Consider the following 16,648-nt stretch of genomic DNA (forward strand, 5'->3'; position numbering starts at 1 on the left):
CGCTGTCATGTAAATCCGGGAGAAGAGACCAGGTGAAGTCTAGTGCAGCAGAGGAAGAGCAGACTGAGAGATCGATGCAAGAGAGAGTATGAGTACGAGTATCAAAATGGGTGTGAGTACCTGTATTTAAAACATGGAGGGGGTGGGAAGCAAGAAAAGCCTCTAGCTGAATGCCACGGGAATCACAGTGAGACCCCCCCAGAGGAAATGATGGGCATTAAAATCGCCAAGTAACAGAAGTGGTGGCGGTAATGACGAAACAAGAAAGGCAATATCCGGAATAGATAATGCTCGAGAAGGAGAGAGATACAAAGAACAGAGTGTATACCACCTATGCAGGTGGATACGGGCTGCTGTGTAATGCAGCGAAGTACGAACAAATAGCTGATGGTACGGAATATCAGTGTGTAGAAGAAGGGCACTTTCATTAAAGGTCCCATCAGGAAAAGGATCCGAAGAATACAATAAATTATAGCCTGAGATGGGATAGATAACAGCAGAGTGTAATTTTGGTTCTTGTAAGCAAACACCAACAGGGGAAAATTGGGAGAGCAACGTCTGAAGCTCACCCCGATTACCCCTGAGGCCGCGTATATTCCACTGTAAATAGGCCATGATTGGCAACGATAAAGATACTAGAAATCCGCAGGTAAGGGTACTTACGGACTAGAGGGGTTAGAAAAGTCCACATGCGGTGGCAGCGGAAAACGTTCAAGCAGCGAAGGAACGGTGCGCTGTGAAGAAAGGAGTTGCGCAGATGGAGAAGAGGAAAGAGAAGGAACAGAGGGTGGATCAGTGTCCATTGATGGTTTGGTCTCTGCAATATATTCAGAGATTGCTTCAAGTGTTTCGGAGTTCAGAGACGTCGTATGGGAGACAATATTGGAGATGGAAGGAGGAGGAGTTTGAGTAAAGATCGGAACTGTAATGGACTGTACCAAGGTAGGGGGGGGTGGAAGGGTGGAGGGAACTGCAGAAGTGTGGGAGGGAACAGAAGAGGCAGAAACCTGGGAGGTGGCAGAAGAGGAAGAAACTTGGGAGGGGACAGGGAAAGAAGGCACAGTACGAGGAGGAGGATGAACCTCCACACTTGTAACAGAGCCAGTGAGAGGGGAAGACCCAGGTACAGAGACCAGGAAGGTAAAATGAGGAGGCGGAAGAAGGGAAGGAGGGGTTAAAGGAGATTTTTTGGACTTCTGAGAAGTAGAGGGACGATTGGGAGGAGGTGTCGTACGAGGTCTTGTCGATACCGGGGTTTATGAGGGAGAACACGAAGAAGTGAGAACAGACTGAGGTGTTGAAGTAGGGACGTCTGAGCCCAGGACAGCAAAAGAATTAGATACAGGAGTAACTATGGGAGGGGCAACTGCAGAGGAGACTGCAGAAGATGGGACCCCAGAAGTGGGGGACGTTTTGAAACACGAGAATAAGAAACACGGGGTAGTCTCCCTTGAAGGCAGAGATAAGAAACTGCCATAGCATAAGGGAGACCTTCTGCCTCTTTGAGGCAACGAATCTCCCACTCATTTAAGTAGACCTGGCAACGGCGAGAGTACGAAGGGTGAGCCTCATGACAATTAAGGCAAGAGGGAGGTCGACTGCAAGACACATTAGAATGGTCATCAGCACCACAGACTGGGCATTCGGCTATAGATCTGCAATATTTTGCTGGGTGGCCAAATCGCCAGCAATTTCTACAATGTTGCTGTGTAGGGATCACCTTTCGAACTTGTAATGGATGTCCTGCTACATAAACAGAGGATGGGAGTTCACAGCTGTCAAAAGTTAAACGAGCCACATTGCAAGGGTATCGTCTCTGCCTGCGGGCAGGAAGAACATAAGTGTCTACCTTGAGAATTGGGAGATCTTGGAGTTCCAGCTGTTCGAGAAAGTCATTGGCACATGTCTGGAAATTCTGTTGGACTATGGTATGGGGCAGAATGACAGTACCACTACAAGAATTGAGGGAATGATGTTTTTCGATAGTGATAGGAATAGTATCGATATGTGAAAGAAGAGAAAGATCATGAGCTTGGGTAGCATTCTGGACTGTGATTATACGTGTACCAATTTTAAGAGCATGAAAGGAAATATCTCTACCAACATGGCGTAGGAGCGCTTTGCCAATACTATGGTCGGAAAGATAGGCAGTAGAAGAAGTCGGTCTTAAAGTAAAGAATTTAGTCCATTGTGTGGTCCGAAACTGAGTGTGGAGAGGGAGTGCATGACGTGTCGGTCTTTTCCGAGTAGAATGGGAAGGTAACGAAGTAACATCATCAGGAGATTGTCGTTGGCGTTTAGAAGTGGGACCAGAGTTGGTCCGACGTGGGATGGGCTGGCGATTCGAAAATTGCCGCACCGTAGAGGGAGAGGCCGGAAGCATAGTCAAAGGAGAGCGTAGGTCAGACAAATCGAAGGAGTCAGTCGAAACCCCAGCACCTGAAGCGGGTGACGAAACAGCACCAGCAAGAGGTACAGGGGCCTTAGGAGTGTCCGAAGAGTGGCCAAAAGACAAGGCGAGGTCAGAACGGGGTGCAGTAACAATAAGGGGCCCGGGGGTAGTGGGGTCATGGATCAGGTACTCCATAGTTAGGTTACTTCTTTCTTTTTGTTTTTAAGAAAAAAAAAGAAAAAGAAAATAAAAATAAAAAAGAATAAAAAAAGGGGGGACCAGGGAGAGATAGTTCCTAGGAGGAATGAAAGGGCCAGAAATCTCCCTCCGCGCCCAAGAGGACCTCAGCACCGCAAGTAGCGCAGATGCAGCATGGAACCCGTGCCATACCCTACCCTTCATGCCAGTAAACCAGCAATCCGGGATAGCAACCTCACATCTGCCGAGCTACCTCGGTGGACAAAAGAGAGGGCGGCCGGATATCCGCCACAAAGCATACCTCCTTCGGCCACCACCCCCGGAATCCGAAAGGTGGCTTCCAGAGATACACCCGTCGCCCGAAAGACACCCAAAGCCACCCTCCGGGATACCGGAGAGGGATCGGGACATCCCCAGGCGATCCAGATTCCACGGCAAACTATGCCACCGCCAAGAACCTCAACGGAATGGGATGGACCCCGGTACCCTTTCCCCTACCTAGGAACTAGCGCGCCTGTGGGAAAAATCCCAAAGGCCAAAAAGAGGAAGGGTAAAAGGGAGGGTTGGGGAGGAGGAGGAGGAAAGGGAAAAGGGGGAGGGGAGGATGGGGGGAGGATGGGATAGGGAAGGGGGGATTGGGGGGTAATTAGGTTCGGTCTGAGGAAGGAGACCGACAGGTTAATTCCTCAGACCAAGAACCTCTTCATCACGCCAAGGAGCCCCCCATGAAGAGGTACGAACTTAATTCATTCTAGAAGGCTGTTCGAGCGCTGTTACCAAACAAATTTGTTCCCATAAGGAATAATGTAAATTAGATTAGTCCATTTCAGACCCCCAAAAATACACTTACAAAAATACACTTACATAACTGTACACTTAAACTGTTGGTAATTCTACCAACAGTATTACAGGCTAAGGAATGTTTTTACAAATAGTTGTGGACTGCTTTAGACTGTGTGAACCTTGTGCTGTTGGAGTGAAATCAATGGCTGAGAAGAGAGAGCATTTTCTTATGTAGCTCCCAGACTGTTTGTTCAACAGCTTGCCAGTGTCTCTTAAGAGTTAAAAATTTGTTCATGCTGCCAACTCTCAATTGGAAGCACATCTCTTCTCTAAAGTTTATGATTTGGATGATCATATTATGACTCTTAAATATAAACTTTAACATTTGTTCTTCATCACTGATATTGTTGCATATATGGCTCGGTGAGTGAGCTCTAGTGAATTTCTTGAAAGACCGAGTGTTCAAGAATAAAAAAATCCCAAATTATTATTACTTTACTAACAGTGTGCATACTGCTAATGTCCTTCCCTTGTACTCTTTATGTACACTGCAGATGTTATGAAAACTAGATTCACAGGATTATTGTTAATATGCTTTTGTTTCAGAAGCTTCAGCCATTGATGAGAACAGTTCACCAGGGTTACCACCAAGTGTTTTACATTTCAAATTCATTTAAGACCTAAAATAATTCATGAAAATTAAAAAGAAATGCAGCATGAAATTTTTTTCTTTTAAGTTTAGCATAGTGAAAATGTTGAGGATAACTAACTGGCAAAAGCTGTCCAACACATGTGGTTTTTGTAGTAAGTTTGGCTAAACTCCACTAATCTACTGTTGCTTCAATGCATAAACAATAAGAACCTCAATAATTAGTTCCAAAACCTGGTACTAGAGGACTACACTCTTACATTTAATAAGGTTCAAATTTCCTGTCAATCCAAAAGGGCATTCTCAAGCTATCAATGAAAAGAAAGTACAGTAAGTCCTCAACTTAAAAACACACTGGGGACCTCCTGAATTATGTATAATATTCATAATACAGAAAGTCTTCAACTTACAAACATGTTGGGACCTTCTGTATTGTGTATACAGTGGACCCTCTGTTATCGGCTGTTCCACTCATCAGCCAACTCAGTTATCGGCCGGTTTTTGGCTTCCGGTTATCGGCAGTTATTTCGCTTATCGGCCATATGGGAGGCGTCAACCCGCCTGTCACTTGCACTTTCATGAGTCTGGCTGTGTGTCTGGGCGAGTGAGGACACTTCTACTCATTCATCCAAACACCAAGGAAACTGATGTTGCAAAAGGGAGTTTAGCAGGGAGGCAGGACCCCAATGGAAATGAGTCACTCTGTCTGACTGTTCTGGGTTATCCTAGGTTCTTTACACATATGCTGTGGAAGGGAGGCAGGGAGTGTAGCAGGCAGGCAGGAAGTGTAGCAGGCAGGCAGGAAGTGTAGCAGGCAGGCAGGAAGTGTAGTAGGCAGGCAGGAAGTGTAGCAGGCAGGCAGGAAGTGTAGCAGGCAGGCAGGAAATATAGCAGGCAGGCAGGAAGTGTAGCAGGCAGGCAGGAAGTGTAGCAGGCAGGCAGGAAGTGTAGCAGGCAGGCAGGAAGTGTAGCAGGCAGGCAGGAAGTGTAGCAGGCAGGCAGGAAGTGTAGCAGATAAACAAGGAGTGTGGCATGGAGGGAGGGAGTGTAGCAGGCAGGCAGGGAGCATAGTAGGGAGGCAGGGTGTAGCAGGCATGCAGGAAGTGTAGCAGGGATGGAGGGAAGTAACCCCAGAGAGGGCTTTGATACGTGAAGTCCTTATGGAGGGGGATTCCCCTTCCAAAGAATAATCAGTCCTCCCTCTCTTCTCTTCCCTGTCTTCCATAAGTCAACAAGAATCTTCAATATAGGTATGTAATAGTGATTTAAATATTCATTTATTTATTTTATTTAGTTCTCATTGTTTTGTGTATGTAAAACTATAAATAATCTTAAAAAATGTATTTTTTTTTTAATATTTTTGGGTGTCTGGAACAGATTAATTGTATTTACATTAATTCTTATGGGAAATATTATTTCGGTTTTAGGCCACTTTGGTTTTAGGATGACCTTCTGGAACGGATTACAGCCGATAACTGAGGGTTCACTGTAATAATGATATTATACAACAATACAGAAGATTCTCAACATGTTCATAAGTTGAGGACTTACTGTAGTTTAAGTATGTAATGGTACACCTAGATAACATACAAACCATTTAGATATAATTCAGTTCCTGCTTTAACCAAGAGATGTATCCAGAACCCTGATACTACCTGCCCCCTATCCTGCCATACCTTGTGACAGAAACAATAGTAGAAATCAGAGCACTAAATGACTGCCTACCTTCTCATATATCCTCCTTCCAATCTTCTGCAGTGAAGACAGTGTGCATCTAAATATGTGTGTGGGGAAATGTGGCAAAGATCATATTTAGTGGAAAGAGCTAAAGTCATAGGGGATCATAGAGCACTAGGGAAATTGTAGGCAATCAGATTCAATCCAGGGGAATAGAGGGTTGTTTTAATTCTTTTGATCAAGAACCCTTCACAAGAGTCAAGAGAATTGTGACAAAGAATTTTAGGAGTGGAAATATGAGTTAGATGAGTATGGGAGTGGGATGGAAGAGGCATGGTAGGAAGGAGTTACTTAATGGGGTGCTGTATATTAAAGGAAAAGATTTCTATGCCACAATCACTCCCATGACACATTTCTTGCCCCCAACACTATCTACACATGTGTCAAGTGAATGACTTCCAAAACATACTGACTTAGCTGACAGTATCTGGGGAAAATATTACCCAGTGGGATTAATGTCTTAATGTATGTTTGCCACTGCCAGTCAGTCAGTCAGGCTGACCCGAAATATTTTGAATCACTGTGTGCTACTCCACTAAGAAAAAATTAAATCAGGCTTTTGCATAATAACTAGGGTACTACAAATACAGGAGGGCCCCGCTTTACGGCGTTTCACTTTACGGCGTTCCGCTAATACGGTCATTTCAAATTATGACCAAAACTCACTATATGGCTCCCCCCACCTGACTTTCTAATACGGTCACCGCGCCCCACCCTGTTTGTTTACATTCTTCGTGAGCTCAGTAAGCACTAAGTCTCTCCATTTTGTCTGGAAACTCCAAAATTTCAAACGTTTTTAAAAGTTATTTCATATTCTATATATACTCTGATAATTATACTTATGTATACCTGTACTTAAATAAACTTACATACTGTGCTGGCATGCAGGTACACATTAAAATCAGTAAGAGTGTCTTATGTCTCCAGACGTCACATAAGTAATGATAACAATAATCACCGAGTCTCATTTAAATGTCGTATATTACGTTAAATATACACATTTTCATTAATCCATCATAACATGATATTTTTTCAAAATTACATATTATAAACACGATACATAACATATTAAATCCAGATGATAAATACACCCCACAATAGAATATATAAACATTAATATGAGATGTGGTAGCAGACGACTTGCACAAGTGACGCCGTATTAGAAATGATGATAATAATAATAATAATAATTACCGAGTCTCATTAAATGTTGTATGTTACGTTAATATACACATTTTCATTAATCCATCCATGATATTTTTTTCAAAATTATATAATAAACACGATACATAACATAAAAAGATGATAAATACACCCTACAATAGAATAAATAAACATAAAAATGAGATGTGGTAGCCAGATAACTTGTACAAGTGATGCCAAGAATAACATTTTCTCTAATCTAACATAAGAGAAAATGTGTTACTGGGGGTAACTGTAGAAAATTATTCCTTTCGTATGTATGTAAGTAAGTTTATTCAGGTATACACAAATACAGTTACATAGATTATCATACATGACAACATATGTGTAGAGAACCTAGGATAACCCAAAAAAGTCAGAGTGACTTATTTCCATTGCCTTCACTCAGAGCATCGTTTCTTCTCAAAATGATGTTACATGAGAATGGGAGTGTTCTTCTTTATTTATTCTACCGTATCAATGTAGAGACAACCTGTACACAATGTAACTTGTACACAAACCAGACGTGTACACTTTGTTTACAAAACTTACCTTCGCCTGGTTTGTTTACATAACTCTGCGCCCGTACTCTCTCATGCACTCCTTCTTTCTCTCTCTCATTTATTCGTTTTATCTCATTTACTTACTCCTGACCCTACATTAAGACTACAAATATTTTAAGGTAAGTAATGAGTGAACGTATATACATTTTATCGCTCTGGGATGCTTAAATGTAATAGAATATTATGTGTAGGTGGGTTGGCCTGGTATGGTAGCCTGGCTGACTAACATACATACCACACTTGATTTTTTACAATAAATACTACTTATCTCACCCTATATTTTAAGGTAAGTAATGAGTGAACTGTATATACATTTTATCGCTCTGGGATGCTTAAATATCATAGAATTGTATGTGTGGGTGGGGTGGCCTGGTATGGTAGCCTGGCTGACTACCATACATACCACACTTGATTTCTTACAATAAATACTACTTGTCTCACCCTAGATTAAGACTATAAATATTTTAAGGTAAGTAATGAGTGCACTATGTGTGTATTGTACTTTTTTATTGTTTTCTGATGCCTGGTTCTATTGCTAACTTAATATATGTTAGTGTAAACTTGTTATCTAGTGTTTGTATGCATTTGTAAGTGGAAAAAAAGGGTGTTCCACTTTACGGCGGTAGCCTGGAATCTAACCAGCCGTATAACTGCCCAAAGGCAAATGTTTACTGATTTTAAACAAAATCTGTAAAGCACATTCTAAAAAATTATCCCCAAAACTGAAAATATACGGAAAATAGAGGTATTATGATTTTTTTTAATATCTAATGAATGTTTAGTCATTTTCCTGTGACATCCATTTGTCAAATTTCCAAAATAAATTAATTTAAAACAGTGAAAAAAATAAATTTAATTCTTTTGTATTCGTTGTAGCTCCTAAATTTACATTTACACTTGCCCAAGTGACTGTATGTATAAATTTACTCATGCTATTACTGCCTTATTAATCTTAAGTTAGTCTTAAGTTTGCCCAAAATGCTCTACATAATTAGTGGCATTCTGTATATACACCAAAATGTCATTCACCTTTGTACAAACATTTTATCATGCTGACTCCTACTTCCATTAATTAAAATCTACTTGGGAGATATTGTTGATTGGAGAAACAGTATAGTGTTTGGTGTAGCTTTGCCTAGTCATTCTTTATCCAGAAAGCTCTGAAGGATATATGATACTGTAGTGATTTTGAGGATAATTGTTCCATTGGCTCAGAGTAAAAAAAAATCTAAATTTGCTGCAGGAGTGGTGTATAGGGAGTCAGAATAAGCAGGGGCAATCCCAGGCTTTATTTTCTTAAGATAAATAATCAATGAAAAGTGAGCACTACACAAGCAGAAATTGTTAAGTTAGCTGACAGAAACAGTGATGAATCAGTGTAGGCAACCCTCTTCTTTTATTAACCTACATACTCATCAACTTTTGAATAAATGGTTTAGTAAAACAAGTTGACAAATGAGACACTTGTACAACATTTGAGATTTTTTTCTGGAAATGTTTCAGCAGTCAGTGGCTTCTTCAGTCCAATGCACCATTTCTCTGCACTGGACCGAAGAAGCCACTGACTGCTGAAATATTTCCAGAATAAAGATTCCCAAATGTTACACAAGCATCTCATTCATCACTCATCAAACTATCTATTTATCAGACTAATCATTAGCCATCAAAACATGCCAATTCTTCCATTTATTTATCATTACATGTAATCATCAACCCTTTGCTATCCTTAACTATCTTTTGCTAACTAGTACCAACTACCTCATATATTTTTTTTTCTACTTTTTTTTTATTATTTTGCTACCTTAACTTGCATATTTTATCTTGTCAATTTAAATCTAGTTATACTCTAATTCTTGTAAACAACTTATATAAGACCTTAGTGCAATTACAATTGAGAATCTTGTGCCTTTTTTATATCATTAGATTAAACTCAGTTGAACTATAGCTCATTCTAGCTCAATACACAGTCAATACCAAATTCATTATATTAGACCAAAGTGTAATTACTAGTGAGAGTCTTGTGCTATTTTTAATTTGTATTTTTATATTATTAGTTTATACCTAGTTGTACTTTAGCTCATTCCAGCACAACACATAGACAACACCAACTCCATTATGTGTATTAGTGACTATACTCTACATGACCAAAATGCTATAGCTATATACTTGTCCAAACTTCCCACCACTACAGATATCAGTACTAAAACTCAACCCACAACTCAGGATATAAATAACCATAATTTAAACTAGAAGATGAATGATCACGTTGACCCTGATCTAAACCTCCATAATCTGACACACAATCAGAACCTATTGGAAAGTAACTGCCTTTACTACACAGCATCACAAGCCAGCACTATCCTAAACAATGCTAAAAGTCTATCAGTACTTAACTACAACATCAGGTCCTTAAGCAAACACTATGATGACCTCCTGGCACTCCTTGAATCACTAAAGACACCCTTCTCCTGCATTATTCTTACTGAGACCTGGCTTAAGCAGGACATAATAGATATCTACCCTCTACCATGGATACACAGCAATCCACAACTGCAGACCATACCAAGTTGGGGGTGGTATTGCAATCTATTGCTCTAACCAATTATCTTGTATTAGCACCACTTGCTTTAGTGATGAATATGGAGAATACATTTTTGCTAATTTTACTGTAAAAAACCTTAAGACGCCTATAACAATCGGTGCCATTTACCGGATACCCCACACAAACATCCCAAATTTCAGTGAGAAACTAAAGGCACTAATAACAAACAGACAAATGAATAAGCACCACCTTCTCTTAGCTGGAGACTTCAACATCAACCTTGGCCTACTAGATGATCAGCCTGTAACTGATTTCATCAACAATACAGTGGACCCCCGCATACCGTTGGCCTTACATAACGTTAAATCCGCATACCGATACATTTTATCGCTAAGATTTTGCCTCGCATACCGCTAAAAAACCCGCTCAACGCTCTTCGTCCGAGACGCGTCCAATGTGCGCCCTTAGCCAGCCTCACATGTTCCGCCGGTGGCATTGTTTACCAGCCAGCCTCCGCGGTAACATCCAAGCATACAATCGGAACATTTCGTATTATTACAGTGTTTTTGGTGATTTTATCTGCAAAATAAGTGACCATGGGCCCCAAGAAAGCTTCTAGTGCCAACCCTACAGGAATAAGGGTGAGAATTACTATAGAGATGAAGAAAGAGATCATTGATAAGTATGAAAGTGGAGTGCGTGTCTCCGAGCTGGCCAGGTTGTATAAGAAACCCCAATCAACCATCGCTACTATTGTGGGCAACAAAAAGGCAATCAAGGAAGCTGTTCTTGCCAAAGGTTTAACTGTGTTTTCGAAACAGAGATCGCAAGTGATGGAAGATGTTGAGAGACTCTTATTGGTGTGGATAAATGAAAAACAGATAGCAGGAGATAGCATCTCTCAAGCGATCATAAGTGAAAAGGCTAGGAAGTTGCATGAGGATTTAATTAAAAAAATGCCTGCAACTAGTGATGATGTGAGTGAATTTAAGGCCAGCAAAGGTTGGTTTGAGAGATTTAAGAAGCGTAGTGGCATACATAGTGTGATAAGGCATGGTGAGGCTGCCAGTTCGGACCACAAAGCAGCTGAAAAATATGTGCAGGAATTCAAGGAGTACATAGACAGTGAAGGACTGAAACCTGAACAAGTGTTTAATTGTGATGAAACAGGCCTGTTTTGGAAGAAAATGCCAAGCAGGACCTACATTACTCAGGAGGAAAAGGCACTCCCAGGACATAAGCCTATGAAAGACAGGCTTACTCTGTTGATGTGTTCCAATGCTAGTGGTGATTGCAAAGTGAAGCCTTTATTAGTGTATCACTCTGAAACTCCCAGACCGTTCAGGCAAAAGAATGTCCTCAAGGCTAATTTGTGTGTGCTGTGGAGGGCAAACAGTAAGGCATGGGTCACTAGGGACTTTTTCTATGACTGGTTACACCATGCATTTGCCCCCAATGTGAAAGATTACCTAACTGAAAAGAAATTAGACCTTAAGTGCCTCCTGGTGTTAGACAATGCCCCTGGTCATCCTACAGACGTGGCAGAGCGACTTTATGGGGACATGAAATTCATTAAGGTGAAGTTTTTGCCTCCTAATACCACTCCTCTCCTGCAGCCCATGGACCAGCAGGTTATTGCAAACTTCAAAAAACTGTACACAAAAGCTCTGTTTGAAAGGTGCTTTGTAGTGACCTCAGAAACTCAACTGACTCTAAGAGAGTTTTGGAGAGATCACTTTAATATCCTCAATTGTGTAAACCTTATAGGTAAGGCTTGGGAGGGAGTGACTAAGAGGACCTTGAACTCTGCTTGGAAGAAACTGTGGCCAGAATGTGTAGACAAAAGGGATTTTGAAGGGTTTGAGGCTAACCCTGAGAGGATTATGCCAGTTGAGGAATCCATTGTGGCATTGGGAAAGTCCTTGGGGTTGGAGGTTAGTGGGGATGATGTGGAAGAGTTGGTGGAGGAGGACAATGAAGAACTAACCACTGATGAGCTGATAGATCAACTTCAACAGCAAGAGGCCAGACCTGAGGAAACTGGTTCGGAGGAGGGGAGAGAGAAATTGAAGAAGTTGCCTACTACAAAGATTAAGGAAATCTGTGCAATGTGGCTTGAAAGTGCAAACCTTTATGGATGAAAATCACCCTCACACAGCTATTGCAAGCCGTGCTGGTGACTATTACACTGACAATGTTGTGAAACACTTTAGGGAAGTCATAAAGGAACGAGAGGTACAGGCCACTATGGACAGATATGTTGTGCGACAGAAGTCCAGTGACTCTGAAGCTGGTCCTAGTGGCATTAAAAGAAGAAGGGAAGTAACCCCAGAAAAGGACTTGACACCTCAAGTCTTAATGGAAGGGGATTCCCCTTCTAAACACTAACACTCTCTCCCCCCTCCTCCCATCCCATCAATCATCACCAAATCTTCAATAAAGGTAAGTGTCATGTAATTGTGCATGCCTTTTTCAGTTTGTGTGTATTAAAATTAATATTTCATGTGGTAAAAATTTTTTTTTTTCATACTTTTGGGTGTCTTGCATGGATTAATTTGATTTCCATTATTTCTTATGGGGAAAATTCATTCGCATAACGATAATTTCGCATAACAACCAGCCCTCTTGCACGGATTAATATCGGTATGCGGGGGTCCACTGTACGTCCAAAACCCCCAAAGGGTTAATATCTGTTGTTTACCATCTTATTATATCACTACTAACATCCACAGTCTATAATTAAGAACTATGCATATTTTATTTTATTATCTATTGTTAGCTTTAGGCAATTACAAGTCATAGCCTGATGCTACATTATATTATAATCTTCTCTTAATAGCTTTATACATAGTTAATGCTTTAGTTCATTATGTTGATTAGGTTTTACCCTCTACTTATCCAACTTACATTAATTACATACTTGTCCAAGGATCTCCTTATTACAGATATCATTTCTGGAACTTGACACACTATAATATGTCATCTCTCACCCTAATCTTGCCACCCTCAACACCATTGTTAACGATGAGCTGATCAAAATATCGACTTGGATGACAGCCAATAAACTTACGCTTAACACTGACAAAACCTACTACATTATGTTTGGTAGCAGAGCAGGAGATGCGCAAATTAACATTAAGATCGACAACACTCTAATTGCCAGACATAATGAGGGCAAATTCCTAGGCCTATACCTCGGCAACAACCTGAATTTCAGCACCCATTTCCAGCACATAACCAAAAAAGTATCCAAAACGGATGGGGTCCTCTCCAAGATACGATACTACGTGCCGCAAACTGCCCTTCTCACACTATACCATTCACTTATATATCCATACCTAACCTATGCTCTCTGTGCTTGGGATTCAAGTGCAGCAACACACCTAAAGCCAATAATAACCCAACAAAAAGCCGCAGTTAGAATACTCACTAAATCTCATCCCTGGCAACACCCCCCCCACTCTTCATAGGTCTAAACTTACTCCCTGTTCAGTACATCCACACTTACTACTGTGCAATCTACATCTACAGGACCTTAAATTCCAATATTAACCTTGACCTAAAATGCTTTCTTGATAGTTGTAACAGAACCCACAGGCATAACACCAGACACAAACATCTCTATGACATTCCCCGTGTCCGACTAAACCTTTACAAAAATTCAATGTATGTCAAAGGCCCTAAAATCTGGAACACACTACTGAAAACTCTAGAACTGCAGACACATTTATCACCTTCAAAACTACCATCAGAAAACATCTTATCTCCATGATACAGCCTGTCAACTAATTACACGAATACCACCTGGTGGTTCACACTTACACTCACTCACCCATTTGACCATAAACAGAAATATCAATCTCAATCTTAAAATAATGAATCTTAACTAGTCATAAGTTGGCCTGTGATACTCCAATACTGAAACTATGTATAATGCCAAAACAAAAGCATTCACACTGCTAAACTCACAAACAAGTATTTAGTCACTTAGCCATAATACCAACTTACCTCATAATTTTGTAATATTTTAAACTTAAGATTTAATCTAAGTCTGCCCCCCTACCCCGCCTTCCTTCCACTACAGACTGATACACTCTTGAAGTCATTCTGTTTCGCTCCATTCTCTCTACATGTCCGAACCACCTCAACAACCCTTCCTCAGCCCTCTGGACAACAGTTTTGGTAATCCCGCACCTCCTCCTAACTTCCAAACTACGAATTCTCTGCATTATATTCACACCACACATTGCCCTCAGACATGACATCTCCACTGCCTCCAGCCTTCTCCTCGCTGCAACATTCATCACCCATGCTTCACACCCATATAAGAGCGTTGGTAAAACTATACTCTCATACATTCCCCTCTTTGCCTCCAAGGACAAAGTTCTTTGTCTCCACAGACTCCTAAGTGCACCACTCACTCTTTTCCCCTCATCAATTCTATGATTCACCTCATCTTTCATAGACCCATCCGCTGACACGTCCACTCCCAAATATCTGAATACATTCACCTCCTCCATACTCTCTCCCTCCAATCTGATATTCAATCTTTCATCACCTAATCTTTTTGTTATCCTCATAACCTTACTCTTTCCTGTATTCACCTTTAATTTTCTTCTTTTGCACACCCTACCAAATTCATCCACCAATCTCTGCAACTTCTCTTCAGAATCTCCCAAGAGCACAGTGTCATCAGCAAAGAGCAGCTGTGACAACTCCCACTTTGTGTGTGATTCTTTATCTTTTAACTCCACGCCTCTTGCCAAGACCCTCGCATTTACTTCTCTTACAACCCCATCTATAAATATATTAAACAACCACGGTGACATCACACATCCTTGTCTAAGGCCTACTTTTACTGGGAAATAATTTCCCTCTTTCCTACATACTCTAACTTGAGCCTCACTATCCTCGTAAAAACTCTTCACTGCTTTCAGTAACCTACCTCCTACACCATACACTTGCAACATCTGCCACATTGCCCCCCTATCCACCCTGTCATACGCCTTTTCCAAATCCATAAATGCCACAAAGACCTCTTTAGCCTTATCTAAATACTGTTCACTTATATGTTTCACTGTAAACACCTGGTCCACACACCCCCTACCTTTCCTAAAGCCTCCTTGTTCATCTGCTATCCTATTCTCCGTCTTACTCTTAATTCTTTCAATAATAACTCTACCATACACTTTACCAGGTATACTCAGCAGACTTATCCCCCTATAATTTTTGCACTCTCTTTTATCCCCTTTGCCTTTATACAAAGGAACTATGCATGCTCTCTGCCAATCCCTAGGTACCTTACCCTCTTCCATACATTTATTAAATAATTGCACCAACCACTCCAAAACTATATCCCCACCTGCTTTTAACATTTCTATCTTTATCCCATCAATCCCGGCTGCCTTACCCCCTTTCATTTTACCTACTGCCTCACGAACTTCCCCCACACTCACAACTGGCTCTTCCTCACTCCTACAAGATGTTATTCCTCCTTGTCCTATACACGAAATCACAGCTTCCCTATCTTCATCAACATTTAACAATTCCTCAAAATATTCCCTCCATCTTCCCAATACCTCTAACTCTCCATTTAATAACTCTCCTCTCCTATTTTTAACTGACAAATCCATTTGTTCTCTAGGCTTTCTTAACTTGTTAATCTCACTCCAAAACTTTTTCTTATTTTCAACAAAATTTGTTGATAACATCTCACCCACTCTCTCATTTGCTCTCTTTTTACATTGCTTCACCACTCTCTTAACCTCTCTCTTTTTCTCCATATACTCTTCCCTCCTTGCATCACTTCTACTTTGTAAAAACTTCTCATATGCTAACTTTTTCTCCCTTACTACTCTCTTTACATCATCATTCCACCAATCGCTCCTCTTCCCTCCCGCACCCACTTTCCTGTAACCACAAACTTCTGCTGAACACTCTAACACTACATTTTTAAACCTACCCCATACCTCTTCGACCCCATTGCCTATGCTCTCATTAGCCCATCTATCCTCCAATAGCTGTTTATATCTTACCCTAACTGCCTCCTCTTTTAGTTTATAAACCTTCACCTCTCTCTTCCCTGATGCTTCTATTCTCCTTGTATCCCATCTCAAGTAATTTTCCAAATGATGAAACTATATCATTAAAGTTCTGGTTAGGAAGAAAAAGATATTGTACAAAGTGCTGAACGAAGGAGCAATTTCTCCACAGGTATATAGAGGCGAGACTGTATTATGAGTGAATAAAAATCAAGTAAAAACAATAGAGAGAGAATGTATGGGGTATTTGAGCAATGACAGGAGGATAGGATAAGGAATGAATAAATTAGGTAAGAATGTGGAATGTGTAAGTTTGTTACACAAAACTAAGGTGTGTACTGAAATGGTATGGTTATGATGAAGGAATATCATAAGTAGGGACTTCAAGGAACAAAGCTGAGAGTGCCAAAAAAGATGGTTAGAAATGGCAAGTTAATATCTAAGAAAACATGATATGCAAATGAGTAATGGTAATACAGAGGACTGAACAGAAGCATTTGTCAAAATTACTGACATAATAAAACTACTGTAGCAATGCAGTACGGGTACCAACGAAGTGAT

Source organism: Cherax quadricarinatus, chromosome 62 (assembly GCF_038502225.1).
Source record: "Cherax quadricarinatus isolate ZL_2023a chromosome 62, ASM3850222v1, whole genome shotgun sequence".
In the NCBI taxonomy this organism is placed as follows: Eukaryota; Metazoa; Arthropoda; class Malacostraca; order Decapoda; family Parastacidae; genus Cherax; species Cherax quadricarinatus.